Source organism: Fundulus heteroclitus, chromosome 14 (assembly GCF_011125445.2).
Source record: "Fundulus heteroclitus isolate FHET01 chromosome 14, MU-UCD_Fhet_4.1, whole genome shotgun sequence".
Lineage (NCBI taxonomy): Eukaryota > Metazoa > Chordata > Actinopteri > Cyprinodontiformes > Fundulidae > Fundulus > Fundulus heteroclitus.
In genome coordinates this window covers 29,905,113-29,919,649 of record NC_046374.1, presented here as the reverse complement: position 1 = coordinate 29,919,649, position 14,537 = coordinate 29,905,113, and the positions used below count along the sequence as shown (strand labels likewise).

The window sequence follows — 14,537 nt, the reverse complement described above, 5'->3', positions numbered from 1 at the left end:
TGCTCTGGGTCCGAAAAAATAAAAATAAAAATAAAAGAAATCGGTCGCTCGCAGTGTTGTAAACGCGCTGAGCTTAGCTGAGCCTAGACCCAAAATGGCCGCAGGAAATCACGTGACCCGAAAAAAATGGAACGCCCATGACGCAACTTTCATTTAAGGGACTTTAGTCGCTCTCACACTGTTTACCCCATAGACATAATATAAGAGTAGACGCGTCGTTGGGCGGGTTCTTATGAAGGTAGATTTGTGTCTTTATTATTCAATCAAAAAAAAGGTTGCTTCAATCAAAAAATATATTTTCAATTAAAAAAAAATTCACTTCAATTAAAAAAAAACTTTTCAATCAAAGAAAAAAAGTATTTGAATCCAAAAATATATTTGAGACTCAAAAAAATACATTTGAACACTGATTTTCTTTGATTGAAAATGTTTTCTTTGATAGAAGTCAGTTTTTTTTTTGTTTGAAGCAATGTTTTTAATTGAAGTAGCATTGTTTTTTGATTGGACCATATAATGGGTAGGACATTTGTGTCTTTATCATTCAATCAAAAAATAAGTTGCTTCAAACAAACAAACAAGGGAATCAATAAAAAAAGTCACTTCAATCAAAAGATAAACGTTTTCAATCATAGAAAATAGTTTTGAATGCAAATAAAATATTTGAGACTCCAAAAATTGCATTTGAACACTTTTTTTTAATTGAAAATGTTTTCTTTGATTGAAGTAATCTTTTTTTGCGTTTGGGGTATACATGGGTAGGACAGTTGTGTCTTAATCATTCAATTCCAAAAAAGTTGTTTCAATCAAAAAAATATTTTCAATTAAAAAAAAAAAATTAAATGCAAAAAAAAAAATTACCCGTCAATAAAAAGGTATTGAAGAGAATGTGTTTTTTCGTTGTTTTTTTTTTTTTTTTTTTGAAGAAAAAAAAAATTTGAAGTTCAACATTTTTTGATTAAATAACTTTTTTTTTTTGAAGAGAAAAAAGTTTTAAAGTTCAATTTTTTTTGATTGAATCATTTTTTTTTTAAGTGAAAAAAGTTTTGAAGTTCAGATTTTTTCGTTTGAATCACTTTTTTTTTTGAAGCTCAAAAAGTTTTGAAGTTCAAATTTTTTCGATTGAATCATTTTGGAACAAACGTACCGTGGTGGGCGGGTGCTTCTCTATTGGTCAGACATGTTTGATTGACAAGTGTCTACACCAACGACGTCTTTCTGACAAAGAAGTCTTGTTCGGCACTCCCCAGGCCAGACAGCTTTTTACCAGCAAGAGGGAACAGCGGTGAAGTTGTCGGTAAGTAGATAAAACAGGTTGAAAATAATTGGTGTCATGTTATTAGCCTATTCTGTTGATATTTACAATAAATTGTACGCTTACTAACTTTGTTCACGTTGAGGAATGTTTGTAATGGTGTGAGGTTAGATGTCTAAATATTTTCAGACAGGCAAGCAAAGTGGGCGAACCTATGGCCCCCACGCAGCAGCTTGCTATGTGCTAAAGAGCTACTGTGTTGAGTAAGTGGCCACAGCGCTGCCTGTTTAGTAGATGCTTTTATCTTGAGAGCGGGATATAGGCTGCTTAAGCTGCTGTTAGTCGAGGTGCATGCGTCTCTCTCCCCCCTCCCCCCATACATTTACCGCTGGGTCCGGTGTCGGCCAAGTGCCATGTACTGTGCAGGGTATGGCAGGCCGTTTTAACATTTATTAGCTTGACTGAATATGTATACCAGACATCTCAAATACATTCCTTCCTAGTCAAAATTTACATTTCAGACATCTACAATAACATTTGTCCTATCTAAAATGAATATTTCAGATATCTTGAATATAATTCAAAGTAGTACAAATTACGTCACTTTCCCCATTCATGTGTATAGGGCTTTCATTTACAGACATCTACAATAACATTCTTCCAATCTAAAATAAACATTCCGGATGTCTAAAACTGAATTCCGACTAGGATGAAATCTAATTTCAGATCTCCATAATCCAGTCAATACTAGTCATCATCATTTCAGATATAAAAAATAAATAAAACATTCTAGATATCCAGATATATAATTCTTGACATCAAAAATATATTTCTACTAGTAGAAATTACATTACATATATCCACTACTGATTATATGACGAATTAAATTGGAATTTCAGATATCCATCCATCCATCCATCCATTTTCCAAACCGCTTATCCCTCATGGGGTCGCGGGGGTTGCTGGTGCCTATCTCCAGCTGTCAAATGGGCGAGAGGCGGGGTACACCCTGGACAGGTCGCCAGTCTGTGGAATTTCAGATATCTAAAATTTAAATATGCCTATACAAGGTTGTGTTGTGAATTGGCACTATATAAATAACATTTAAATAAATTGAATTGAACTTCTGGTCACAAAAAACCAAAACTTTTAAAATAAGATTATAGAATTGTTACATTACAGTTAATCTTTCTCCTCTTCCCATCTCTCAGAGTTACCCTAAAAACCATTTTGTCTGAGCTGATCAGTGGAGTGGACATGAGTATTTCTCCAGCCAGCCATCAAATAAACGTCACATAGTGCTAGGGTATTTTGTATGTCAGGGTTCGTTTTTAATCATGCCTTCCTCATTCTAGTGAATTCAGTCTATTTTAAGCAGAGGAATTTAGTCTTGGGTAGTCATTTAACTAACCATCCTTTTATGTTTCTTCTGCAGCATTGGAAGCAAAGTTGTACTACTTTGTAGCAAAAATGATTACAGTCTGTGTTGTCCGTGGAGGAGTTGCCCACCATTTTTTCTCAGAAGGGCTGTTTCACCAATTTGCGGGCTTCCAAAGGCCCCTTTCAGACCAGAAGTTCTGCATGATCACAAACTCCGGGAGCAGCTAATCAAGGTATGAGTATAAACTGTCATTTGTCACCTTCAATACTTTTTAAAATGCTTAGTCCTGGGTAATGTGGGCCTACCACAGATGAGGCTTAAAAGCCTCTGTGTGAAGTTTGCATGTTCTCCCTGTGTATATGTGGCCCCCTTCAGGCACACCGGTTTCCTTCCATTGTCCAAAGACATGCACTTAGTATGAGTTTATTGGTGAGACTCATGTGTCCGTCCATCCATTTTCAGACCCGCCTAATCCCTGATGGGGTGGCGGGGGTTGCTGGTGCCTATCTCCAGCGGTCACTGGGGGAGAGGCTGGGTGGACTCATGTGTATTCATCTTTATTCAGACAAAAGAAAGTGAAATCACCAATGAGGCTAATTTTGCCATTGAAGAAGCTGCAGACAGCATTAGCATCAAGGGTTGCCTTAGGCATGTCCCAAACTGGAGAAAAAAGGACTCCCTAGTTCGCTCCGCTGTCAAGTTTATTGTCAACGGACCTATGAGAGTTGCCCACGACCAGTAAAATATTCACACCCTCTTATCTTAACAAAGGTGTTGATGTTGTCATAAGATCTGAGGGGAAAAAATGGGTTCCTCCATGTTTCTGTTAGCATACTTGTGTTGTGGTGCCTTTATCAGTAAGATTGATGGACAGGGATATTAATCTATACTTCTAAAAACCACCAACCAGGCCAGAAATCTGGATTTAGTGACAGATTCAGACCTAAATTTTAAGAAAAAAGTTAAGGCAATTACAAAATCAGCCTTAAGAATATCAGATGAAATGTGTGATTACTTTGCAGGACCTGAAGAAACTAGTCCTTCATTCATCTGCAGTCAGCCTAATTATTGTAACAGCATGTTTACAGATCTACCATTTAAATAAACAGGGGTTGGACAATCAAACTGAAACACCTGGTTTTAGACCACAATCATTTATTAGTATGGTTTAGGGCCTCCTATTGCGGCCAATACAGCGTCAATATGTCTTGGGAATGACATACAAGTCCTGCACAGTGGTCAGAGGGATTTTAAGCCATTCTTCTTGCAGGATAGTGGCCAGATCACGACGTGATGCTGGTGGAGGAAAATGTTTCCTGACTCGCTCCTCCAAAACACCCCAAAGTGGCTGAATAATATTTAGATCTGGTGACTGCAGGCCATGGGAGATGTTCAACTTCACTTTCATGTTCATCAAACCAATCTTTCACCAGTCTTGCTGTGTGTATTGGTGCATTTTCATCCTGATACACGGCACCTCCTTCAGGATACAATGTTTGAACTAGTGATGGGTCGATGAGGCGTCATGAAGCGTTTCAACACATTGCCAAACTGTATTGATACTGTGCCACTGAATACTGACACCTGCTGCACCTTAAAAATCCCTACAGCCAACCTGGTTGACAGAGTTAACTGACACTGATTTGATGACCAAGTATACACAATACAATTTAAATCATTGTATGTTGCATTGCATTATTTTATATTTTCATTTGAATTAAACATATATTTGATTTTTTTTTTTTTAGATACAGTCAATAAATAATGTGAACGAGGATGCTTGTGGACTGGCTTTTATATTTATTTATTTATTAAAAATTTTTTGCTGCCATGTCCTTTCAATGCTCATGCTCACGTTCAATGATTGATCAAACTACTCAGAGTAGCAGCTTTCTACTAAGGGTAGATCAGCCGTTTTTTCTGAAACGACGCTCAGAACAAAGACGCACAGCGCAACCCGCCCAACCATAAAGGCGTCTGCCCAACCCATCCATCAGTGGTGCGCTCCGATCAGCACCTGGCGCTCACAGAGCGAAACTGTGGTACACCATCACACTAGAGTTGCAACATGGTTAAAAATGAACCATTATTAACCGTTACTTTGTTTACAGTTCAACTTGGATTTTATTTACTGCGCAGCATATCTTTGCTGTGCGCACTGCTCTGCGCAAATGCACACGCGTGCAGCTTAGAGGGAACAGAAACAGTTTGGTGCGTCAGTCAGTTCGAAACAGTTCCTGTATTGGTCACGTGACTTTCCCGTGTCGATACGCGCATCGACACGGGTTTTGCTCTATGAGCTCGACACATGCACCGACGCATCGGTGTTGCCGGACCCATCACTAGTTTGAACCATTGGATGCACATGGTCCTCCATTCTGGAGGACCATGTGCATCCAATTTGTCCTCTTTTGAACTCTGGTATGTCACCCATAATGTTGTGTGCATTGCAATATTTTGAGCAAAACTGTGCTCTTACCCTGCTAATTGGACCTTCACACTCTGCTCTTATTGGTTCAATGTGCAATTAATGAAGATTGGCCACCAGGCTGGTCCAATTTAGCCATGAAACCTACCACACTAAAATGAGAGGTGTTTCAGTTTCATTGTCCAACCCCTGTAATAGAGATCTGCAGCTCATTCAGCCCTAGCTAAAAACAAACCCTTGGACCACATAAGTCTGGTTCTGAGGTCTTTCCACATGCTCCCTCACTGTCAGAAGACAGACTTTTGAGTTATGCTGCTGGTCTATAAAGCTCTGATTGTTTTAGGACCAGGATCTATCATTGGCCTTCTGATCCAATATAAATCTCTAAGACCTCTCAGGTCATCTGGATGCAATTTGGACCGGTTCCCATAGTCAGAAGCAGACCTAAAGAAGCTGCATTTAGCTTCTACGCTCCACATGTCTGGAACAACCTCCCAGACTCAGCTAAAACATTTTTATGTAAATCCAGATTAAAGACCCACCTGTTCTCAGGTCTATAGTTAATATTAGCCTGGCGGTCCACCATGCTAATAATACGCTGAGAAATGCAGAGTGGTCACCACGCCGCGGTGCAGGCAGCCTTTGAAAGCACCCATGATTGTTTTGGTCTACAGACAGTGCTAAAGCACAACCTTGTGTCAAAATAATGCTTATTGTTCCTTTAATAAATTGTTTGTTAATCATGTTTGTTTTTTTATATGTACTTTTTTAATGTCCTCTGTACCTTGCTTTAAGGTTTTTGTAGAAATTTTCTTGTACATTAGATGTGCTTTAGAAATAAACTTGCCTTGCCTCTTAGGTTTGCAGAGGGCTTCAAGATTCTGGGGCTACTGAAAGAGCTCCAGAAAAACCCAGCTGTTGTTCCTGACATGTCCGTGTGTGAGGAGAAAGCCCTCACTGCCAGGGACATGAGCCACAGTGACCTATTCTGCTCAGGGCAGCAATCAGCGCGTTCTGGAGAACCAATTGGTCTGCTTTAGGAGTGACTGGCTGATTGACATTAAAGGTCTGTTTTTGCATTTTAGTCAATTTCCATAAATTTAAAATTACTTTGTACAATACATCAGGGGTATTTTTTCCATGTCTAACAGTCATATTCTTCTATTGTTCTGTCTTATAGAAGAGGAGGATGGTCCACCCTCTCTCTCTTGATGTTCACCTCTGGAGCCTCTGCCATCCCTCCACTTGGCTTTTCCTGCCAGCCTGAAATCCAGTTTCTGCATGACACCAAGACAATTTACCCAGAAGCCAATACTAGTGTTGTTGTCCTGTTGTATCTGTCGCTGCACTCCTCCTACAAGGCTGTTAGAATATACATGATGGAGGGAATTTTGCAAGCTCCGACCTTTGGAGTTTCTTAAATGATCACGAATGTGACTATGAAAGGTTACGCTGCAAGGTGATGACGGGTTTGCATGTTTGTCCAGCTGTTGTTAATGTTTTACTTAATTTTAAGGTAAAACGTGGTTTTACAAGTCTGAAAAGTGTACCAGTGTTTAAAAAATACTGTTCATATGTTTTTTACTAAAAGCCTTTAGCTGGTCCTGAGGATAAAATATCAGAAGACTGTGCCAGATGATTCAGGTTCTGTCATTAAACTTCTGAAATGGTTTTAGATTTTAACAACTTTCAGGAAGTTGACAAATTGTTATCCAAGACCATCATATGTTCTCTTCTAGGTTTGTCTTTATGGCAATAAAGAAAATACTCAAAATTAAAGTTTGATACATAAAAAAAAATATTAAACTGAACTTATCATGGCCACTAATGACAAAGAAAAAATAAATAAACAGATATTTTTGCCAAAAGGAGGGAGAAGTTTAACACAAGAAGAGGGCCAAAATAAAAATGTGTTTTTTAAAAGAAAGAGAATGAATAAATTTCGTCCCACTTAATGATTGTGTCCCACTTGTTGATTCTTCACGAAAACATGCAGTTTTATATCTTTATGTTTGAAGCCTGAAATTTGGCCAAAGGTTGAAAAGTTCAAGGGGGCTAAATACTTTCAGAAGGTTCTGTATGTGAGATCATGTTGGTCCAGACAACTCCTGTAAGACAGCAGCTCCAGATGTAAGGGAGAGGTTGAAACATAAGATATGCAAACTATATAGAATTTCCCATTAGAGTCAATAAAGAAGCTGTTTTATATTACCTAGTCTATCTGATGTGTTTGTGCATAATGTGTACAGTCCTTTGGAGTTCTTATAGAAGAGATGTTGTGAGCGTCTGTCGTCTTGACTTAGTTGGGCATCTAAATTTGCTAAACGGAATCTTTCGCTCAGAGCACAATTAAAATGTGGTAGAAACGCAAACATCCGAAGGTTAGGTTAGGGATACAGTGACGGTATTCATGCTTCTTTCAGCAAATATTTGAAACCGTTATCACCTAGTGCTAAAAATCAACATTATCAATCTTTAAAAAGACAAAGTTATATATTCATTGCTGGAAAAACACTCAAGGTCACTATATTGTTTCATTTGATAATTTTCTGTAAAAAGCAATTCAGAGCACAATAACTCAACAATAGAACTTAAAGAGCTACTGATATCAACCTGGAGGGTATCCCAGATAGGAGGCTTAACAAATATGGAAAAGCCTGGTGTCTAGGTTGCTAAATTCTGTTAAAGTGTAACTCTTCCCCAAATCAGCTGTTTGTTGTCAATAAACTCTTAACATGGTTGTTTTATAGTACTATCTACATATCCTGGTCATTATTTTTGAAAAATTATAATGCATATTTGTTGAAATCCGGCTTTTGTGTCCAAAACTCAGTATGGCGCCTTCCTAGGGTCAAACTTCTTGCATTGAATTTCAAATTAACATTAGTTTCTGCACGTGCAACGTAATTCTGAGTGTGTGACATTGGTCCCCTGGCTGCTCAGGACTATAAAAGCCAGCTCAGTCTTAAAAAACAAAACAAAAAAATAGAGCATCTTCTTGTGCCTCCATAGAGAGCACTATTGCACTTTTCAAACTCTCTAGCGACCTTTTTTATCTTCAAAAAACAAATTTACCAACTTTTTATGTGTTCTTGGGCAGTGTATGTGAAAGCAATCAATTGTTCTGCAGTTAGTGTCTTGAGGCAGCCGGGAAGGGGCTGCTGTGAGACTGTGATGTTGGTTCTAGGTTGGACATTGGACATGGGCGATCTGCGGTATCTGCCTGCTGTTTGAGACGATACAGAGAGGGTGATCTGGGGCTGACGTGTCCACATTACAAATGAATCATGATGCACAAAGCTGCCGGTGATCCCGCCTGGGTTACAAAGCAGAAAATATATGTTGATTCTGATATATGATAATATATGATAGGACCAATTCTGTCCACCATTTGACTCTGCAGCGCCAGGTTGTGGCTTCACTGAGTCAGGGCCTTGAGCCAGCAGGTCAAATTGATCAGAGTCTGGCCTGCTTGGCTCCACAAAAACCTTCCTACACCGCCGGGGATGAGGAGGGTGAAAAATCCTCCAACTCAAAAGACCGAAACGTGGCGTAACTACCAGCATAACTCTGCTCACTCTCCATGATTCAGTACAGCAAATCAAGCAGCCTGTCTCACTCTCATATATATATATATATATATATATATATATATATATATATATATATATATATATATATAGATATATATATATATAGATATATATATATATATATATCTATATATATATATATATATATATGTATATATATATATATATATATATATATATATATATATATATATATAAATCAATATGCCACAAACTGTTGGGGTACGGCATATGGTAAGCCCACCTTGCAACAGTCCGACTCCACCTTCTTGCAGCAGATGTCAGGTTTGTCCTTCCCAACATTTAGCGTACCCTGGCCCGTGTGACAATCACATCTTGAGCACGAAGCAGCACCCTCATCATCTGAAAAATACAAACATGAAAGCATTAATGATTAAAAAATACTCTCACAAGCGGATCCAACTTAAATATCAATTTTCTGTAGAAAAGACAAACCTCATGCCCAGAGTTTGGATACTGGTCCTGCAATGTGCTCACACGCTCTTGCAGCTGATTGTCATCTAAGGCAGACAGTCTTCCTCTTATGTGTAGGTCCACCAGCTTTGATTTGTTGTTCAAAAACGACGAGGAACATCCGATCATTTTTGCCTTTTTTTTGATTGTATGTTCTTGCTTCATAAGGACGTCTATGTGCTCTCTGGTAACAATAGATGGTCTGCCACTCCGCCCTAGGAAAACAAATGTTAAGTATTACATTTTATACAGAAGACAACCCAATCTTTAACAGCAAAAAAATAAAATAGAAATCAATTAATAAAAAAAAAGAAAAGAAATTTTGTTTGTGAGGACTTACCTGAACTAACCCGCCTTATGAAGAAACGACGATCCTCGGTTCGATGGAAATGAGCTATTGCTAGCACTCCAACCTCAGTCAAACTGCTTTACTGTTCATTGTAGGTTTCTGTAGACAATAAATGTTCAATTCTGTGAAGGTTTCTTACACAACTTTCTATTGAACGTCGCTCTCTGTCGCTACACATTCCCTGGCTAAGGGCTCGCTCAGTTTCATGCCCTTTTCTTGCAATTCTGTCAATTACTACCAACGCAAATTGACGGACAGAAAGCGGAATTTACAAAGTTGGATGTCTTACATATTTGTTTCAAAACTTTTGATCATTGATTTTTGATATCTGAAATAAAAACTATGACCGGTAAAAAATGGATTATGGAGATCCAGGATTAGTTTTCAGACATCCAGAAAGTTTATTTTAGATAGGAAGAAAGTTATTTTAGATATCCGAAAGTAAAATCCCACTACACATAAATGGGAAAAGTGATGTAATTTCTACTATAAATAATTATATTTAAGATATCTAAAGTTTCCACTTTAGATAGCAAGAATTCTGTTGGAGATATCTGAAATACACATTAAGTCAAGACTTTAGCACTGCAAAAAGGGAACTAAAAGTGAGTAAAACTTTCTTGAAATCAGTGTATTCTTCCTTGATTTGAGCAGCTAAATAAGACTATTTGCCAATGGAATGAGTATTCTTACCCCTAAAAGAAGGTTATTAGCTATTCTGCACTTGAAATAAGATGATGTAGATGAACTGTTATTATTTTAAGTGCAAAAATCTTATTCCGTATTTGAGATGTCTGAAATTCATATTCAGTCAAGCTAATAAATGTTAAAACGGCCTGCCATACCCTGCACAGTACATGGCACTTGGCCGACACCGGACCCAGCGGTAAATGTATGGGGGGAGGGGGGAGAGAGACGCATGCACCTCGACTAACAGCAGCTTAAGCAGCCTATATCCCGCTCTCAAGATAAAAGCATCTACTAAACAGGCAGCGCTGTGGCCACTTACTCAACACAGTAGCTCTTTAGCACATAGCAAGCTGCTGCGTGGGGGCCATAGGTTCGCCCACTTTGCTTGCCTGTCTGAAAATATTTAGACATCTAACCTCACACCATTACAAACATTCCTCAACGTGAACAAAGTTAGTAAGCGTACAATTTATTGTAAATATCAACAGAATAGGCTAATAACATGACACCAATTATTTTCAACCTGTTTTATCTACTTACCGACAACTTCACCGCTGTTCCCTCTTGCTGGTAAAAAGCTGTCTGGCCTGGGGAGTGCCGAACAAGACTTCTTTGTCAGAAAGACGTCGTTGGTGTAGACACTTGTCAATCAAACATGTCTGACCAATAGAGAAGCACCCGCCCACCACGGTACGTTTGTTCCAAAATGATTCAATCGAAAAAATTTGAACTTCAAAACTTTTTGAGCTTCAAAAAAAAAAGTGATTCAAACGAAAAAATCTGAACTTCAAAACTTTTTTCACTTAAAAAAAAAATGATTCAATCAAAAAAAATTGAACTTTAAAACTTTTTTCTCTTCAAAAAAAAAAGTTATTTAATCAAAAAATGTTGAACTTCAAATTTTTTTTTTCTTCAAAAAAAAAAAAAAAAAAAACAACGAAAAAACACATTCTCTTCAATACCTTTTTATTGACGGGTAATTTTTTTTTTTGCATTTAATTTTTTTTTTTTAATTGAAAATATTTTTTTTGATTGAAACAACTTTTTTGGAATTGAATGATTAAGACACAAATGTCCTACCCATGTATACCCCAAACGCAAAAAAGATTACTTCAATCAAAGAAAACATTTTCAATTAAAAAAAAGTGTTCAAATGCAATTTTTGGAGTCTCAAATATTTTATTTGCATTCAAAACTATTTTCTATGATTGAAAACGTTTATCTTTTGATTGAAGTGACTTTTTTTATTGATTCCCTTGTTTGTTTGTTTGAAGCAACTTATTTTTTGATTGAATGATAAAGACACAAATGTCCTACCCATTATATGGTCCAATCAAAAAACAATGCTACTTCAATTAAAAACATTGCTTCAAACAAAAAAAAACTGACTTCTATCAAAGAAAACATTTTCAATCAAAGAAAATCAGTGTTCAAATGTATTTTTTTGAGTCTCAAATATATTTTTGGATTCAAATACTTTTTTTCTTTGATTGAAAAGTTTTTTTTTAATTGAAGTGAATTTTTTTTTAATTGAAAATATATTTTTTGATTGAAGCAACCTTTTTTTTGATTGAATAATAAAGACACAAATCTACCTTCATAGGTTCTGCCTATGCTGCGATGCGTCAGAGCATCCGCCATCTTAAATGTGGCAAATCTGCAGTTACTCAGTCACTTAAACAGTACCAGAGGGACTTTAATCTCTGAATATACTTTGTATTCGTAGTATTTTTTTTGTAATATTACAAGTTTATTTTCGTATCCCTTTAGCTTCATTCTCCTGAATTTATTCTCCTAAAGAATAAAAATATTTAAAATAATCTAACCTGGCCCTATTACTCCAGGAGTGAAATAATTCTGCAAACTGTGTTTATTCTGGAAATGTTCCCCCTTAATTCTCATAATATGATGTTTTTATCATAACATTATCACTTTTGTGTTTGTTTGTTTATTTTTACTTTATTGACCTTGGACTTTTTCCCCTCATATTATTAATTTTACCTTTTTAATACTCACCCAAAAGTCTGTTCCTAAAGGTTCACATGTGACACGGTTTTACGAAATAATGAAGACAACAATGTTTATATATATATGTGTGTGTGTGTGTGTGTGTGTGTGTGTGTGTGTGTGTATTTATTGCAGCACAGGAATGAGGCATCTTCTCTGATCCACGTTCACAATAACAGAACTCAACTTTTTTCTGCCACATACAATATGGCGGTGACGTTGACGTGCGAACCTGCGCCCTGTGACGCGTCTACGTATATATGTCTGTGGTTTGCCCAACCTTAGCGGCAAGGGGCGTTGCTCATGAGATGGTGACGTCACGTGCGCGGTACGACATTTAGATATTAAAATCATACATCAAATAATATTCTAATGACATATTAAAATTATAGCCTAATGATATTAAAAAAAGTTGAGTCTTTTTCTCAATCTCCGAGTCAGAATGATCTGAATGTAGGAGTCCGAGTCCAAGTTCGAGTCATCAGTGCTCAAGTCCAAGTCAAGTCACAAGTCTCTAAATTTAGCTAATGACTCGGACTCGAGTTCGAGTCTCGGACTCGAGTACTACAACACTGAAATGCATGGACTAGTTTTTCAGCATCACCCCTGGACAGAATGTTTCTAATTTTGCCAATATTCCTGAGGTGAAAAAGGAAACTCTGGAAACCTGTTTAATATGGGATTTAAATGAAATGTTTTGGTCAAAATTAACACCAAGATTTTTTTTTACTTTATTACCAGAGGCCAGGTTAATGCCATCCAGATTGATTAACAAGTTTATTTTTTGAGGGCTCCAAAGGCCCAAAGATTACACCTTCTGTCTTGTCAGAATGTAAAACAGAAAATGTAATGTCATCCAGGTTTTGATGTCATCAAGACATGACTGCAGTCGAAGTAACTGATTGGATTCATCAGGATTTATGGATAAATATAGCTGAGTGCAAAACAGCATGTGCTCTTGGACCAAAAATTGTCAACCATCTCATGTATGTGGATGATCTGGTGTTAATCTGCCCATTCATTGCAGCAATGCAACAATTGGTGAACATCTGTCCTGTGTTTGGAAAAGAATATGATGTAATGTATAACCCAATTAAGAGAACTATGATGACTGAGAAGCAAGGAGGACAAAAATTTGATTCCTATATATATATATATATATATATATATATATATATATATATATATATATATATAAGAGCTGGGCAACGATTAACATTTTTAATCGCGATTAATCGCATAATTTGCCCGATTAATCATGATTAATCGCATTGTATGCGCAAACTCCAAGAATGAATTCAAAAGTAGTGTAAAGAGCACTTTTATTTTAATGTTCTGCTGCCATATGAACAAAAGTGTTGTAACATTTGTAGCACTTATTTTATACTGGATATTTTCAACCCATCTATTGAATTTAGTGCACTAGTTGATCTTTTCTTCATAAGAGAACAGCAAGCACTGCAGCCAAAATATGCCTTTTTTGACCTGCTGTATATTAGCCAGTCCCTAAGCTTGATGTATCATGAAACTGTTGACCTTTTGGGTTTTGTGGTTTTTATTTTATTATTACAATTAAATAATAATAATAATAATAATGTTATGTTCAGTGTTTTTTCGCTAATCCACCTCTTATATATTTGAATCCTTATGTAATTTTGTCTGTGTTGTGTGCACCTGCCTGTTGCTTTAATCCTATAAATTTCCCCGTCGTGGGATAAAAAAAGGATTAGCTAATGTTATCTTATCTCAAATGACACTTTTTAATATATGTACTGGGTTCTTTCAAGGTCTTAATTACATTTTCTGTGTGGGCTCCAGTAACATATGATAGATAATATCTACTTTGAAAGTTAACATGAACTGCTGCTGAAGATGAACACTGATCTACCTGGATGTTCCCTGGAGGACTGAAACGCCTCAGTCAGAGACGTCTGTGGGTCTGTCGGGGCAATGACAGAAGTTTCATCTCCTCTCTCCGTTTCTGTGGCTCGACGTTTTCATGTTTTTTCACGTGCTTAGATAAATTTGTTGTGTTTACACTGAAATGAACCGGCTTTTTACAAAACATACAGCTTGATTTCATTTACGGTATTAAAATAAAGCCAAACGCTGCTACTTCCCCTGTTCATGTTTTTCCGCTGCTGCGGTCTCTCTCAGCTGTTTGTGTGTTAAGTTTGTGTGAGAGCTGCACGCAGGCAGCCGCTGAGCCATGTACGAGAGGGGAGGGGGAGCGAGAGAGTGCTGCCGTGACAGCGCGCTGCAGTCAGCACGCGTGCTGACTGACACTGACTGAAAGCATGTGAGCAACATACGTTAATGCGCGATAAAATAAATATCGCCGTTAATAGTCTACTGAATTAACG

The 14,537-nt window shown here is 37.2% G+C and overlaps 2 long non-coding RNA genes across 2 annotated transcripts; one reads left to right on the top strand and one right to left on the bottom strand.

The window, feature by feature from the left end:
- Window positions 1-1,035: 1,035 nt before the first annotated feature.
- LOC118565755 lies at window positions 1,036-7,272 on the top strand. Its single transcript, XR_004932580.1, has 4 exons — window positions 1,036-1,294; window positions 2,688-2,865; window positions 5,921-6,127; window positions 6,242-7,272. It is a non-coding gene; the product is annotated as an uncharacterized LOC118565755 (long non-coding RNA).
- Window positions 7,273-9,105: 1,833 nt separating this feature from the next.
- LOC118565753 lies at window positions 9,106-10,966 on the bottom strand. The gene is made up of 3 exons (XR_004932579.1): window positions 10,708-10,966; window positions 9,469-9,576; window positions 9,106-9,343 (listed from the first exon to the last, which is right to left on the bottom strand). It is a non-coding gene; the product is annotated as an uncharacterized LOC118565753 (long non-coding RNA).
- Window positions 10,967-14,537: the final 3,571 nt, after the last annotated feature.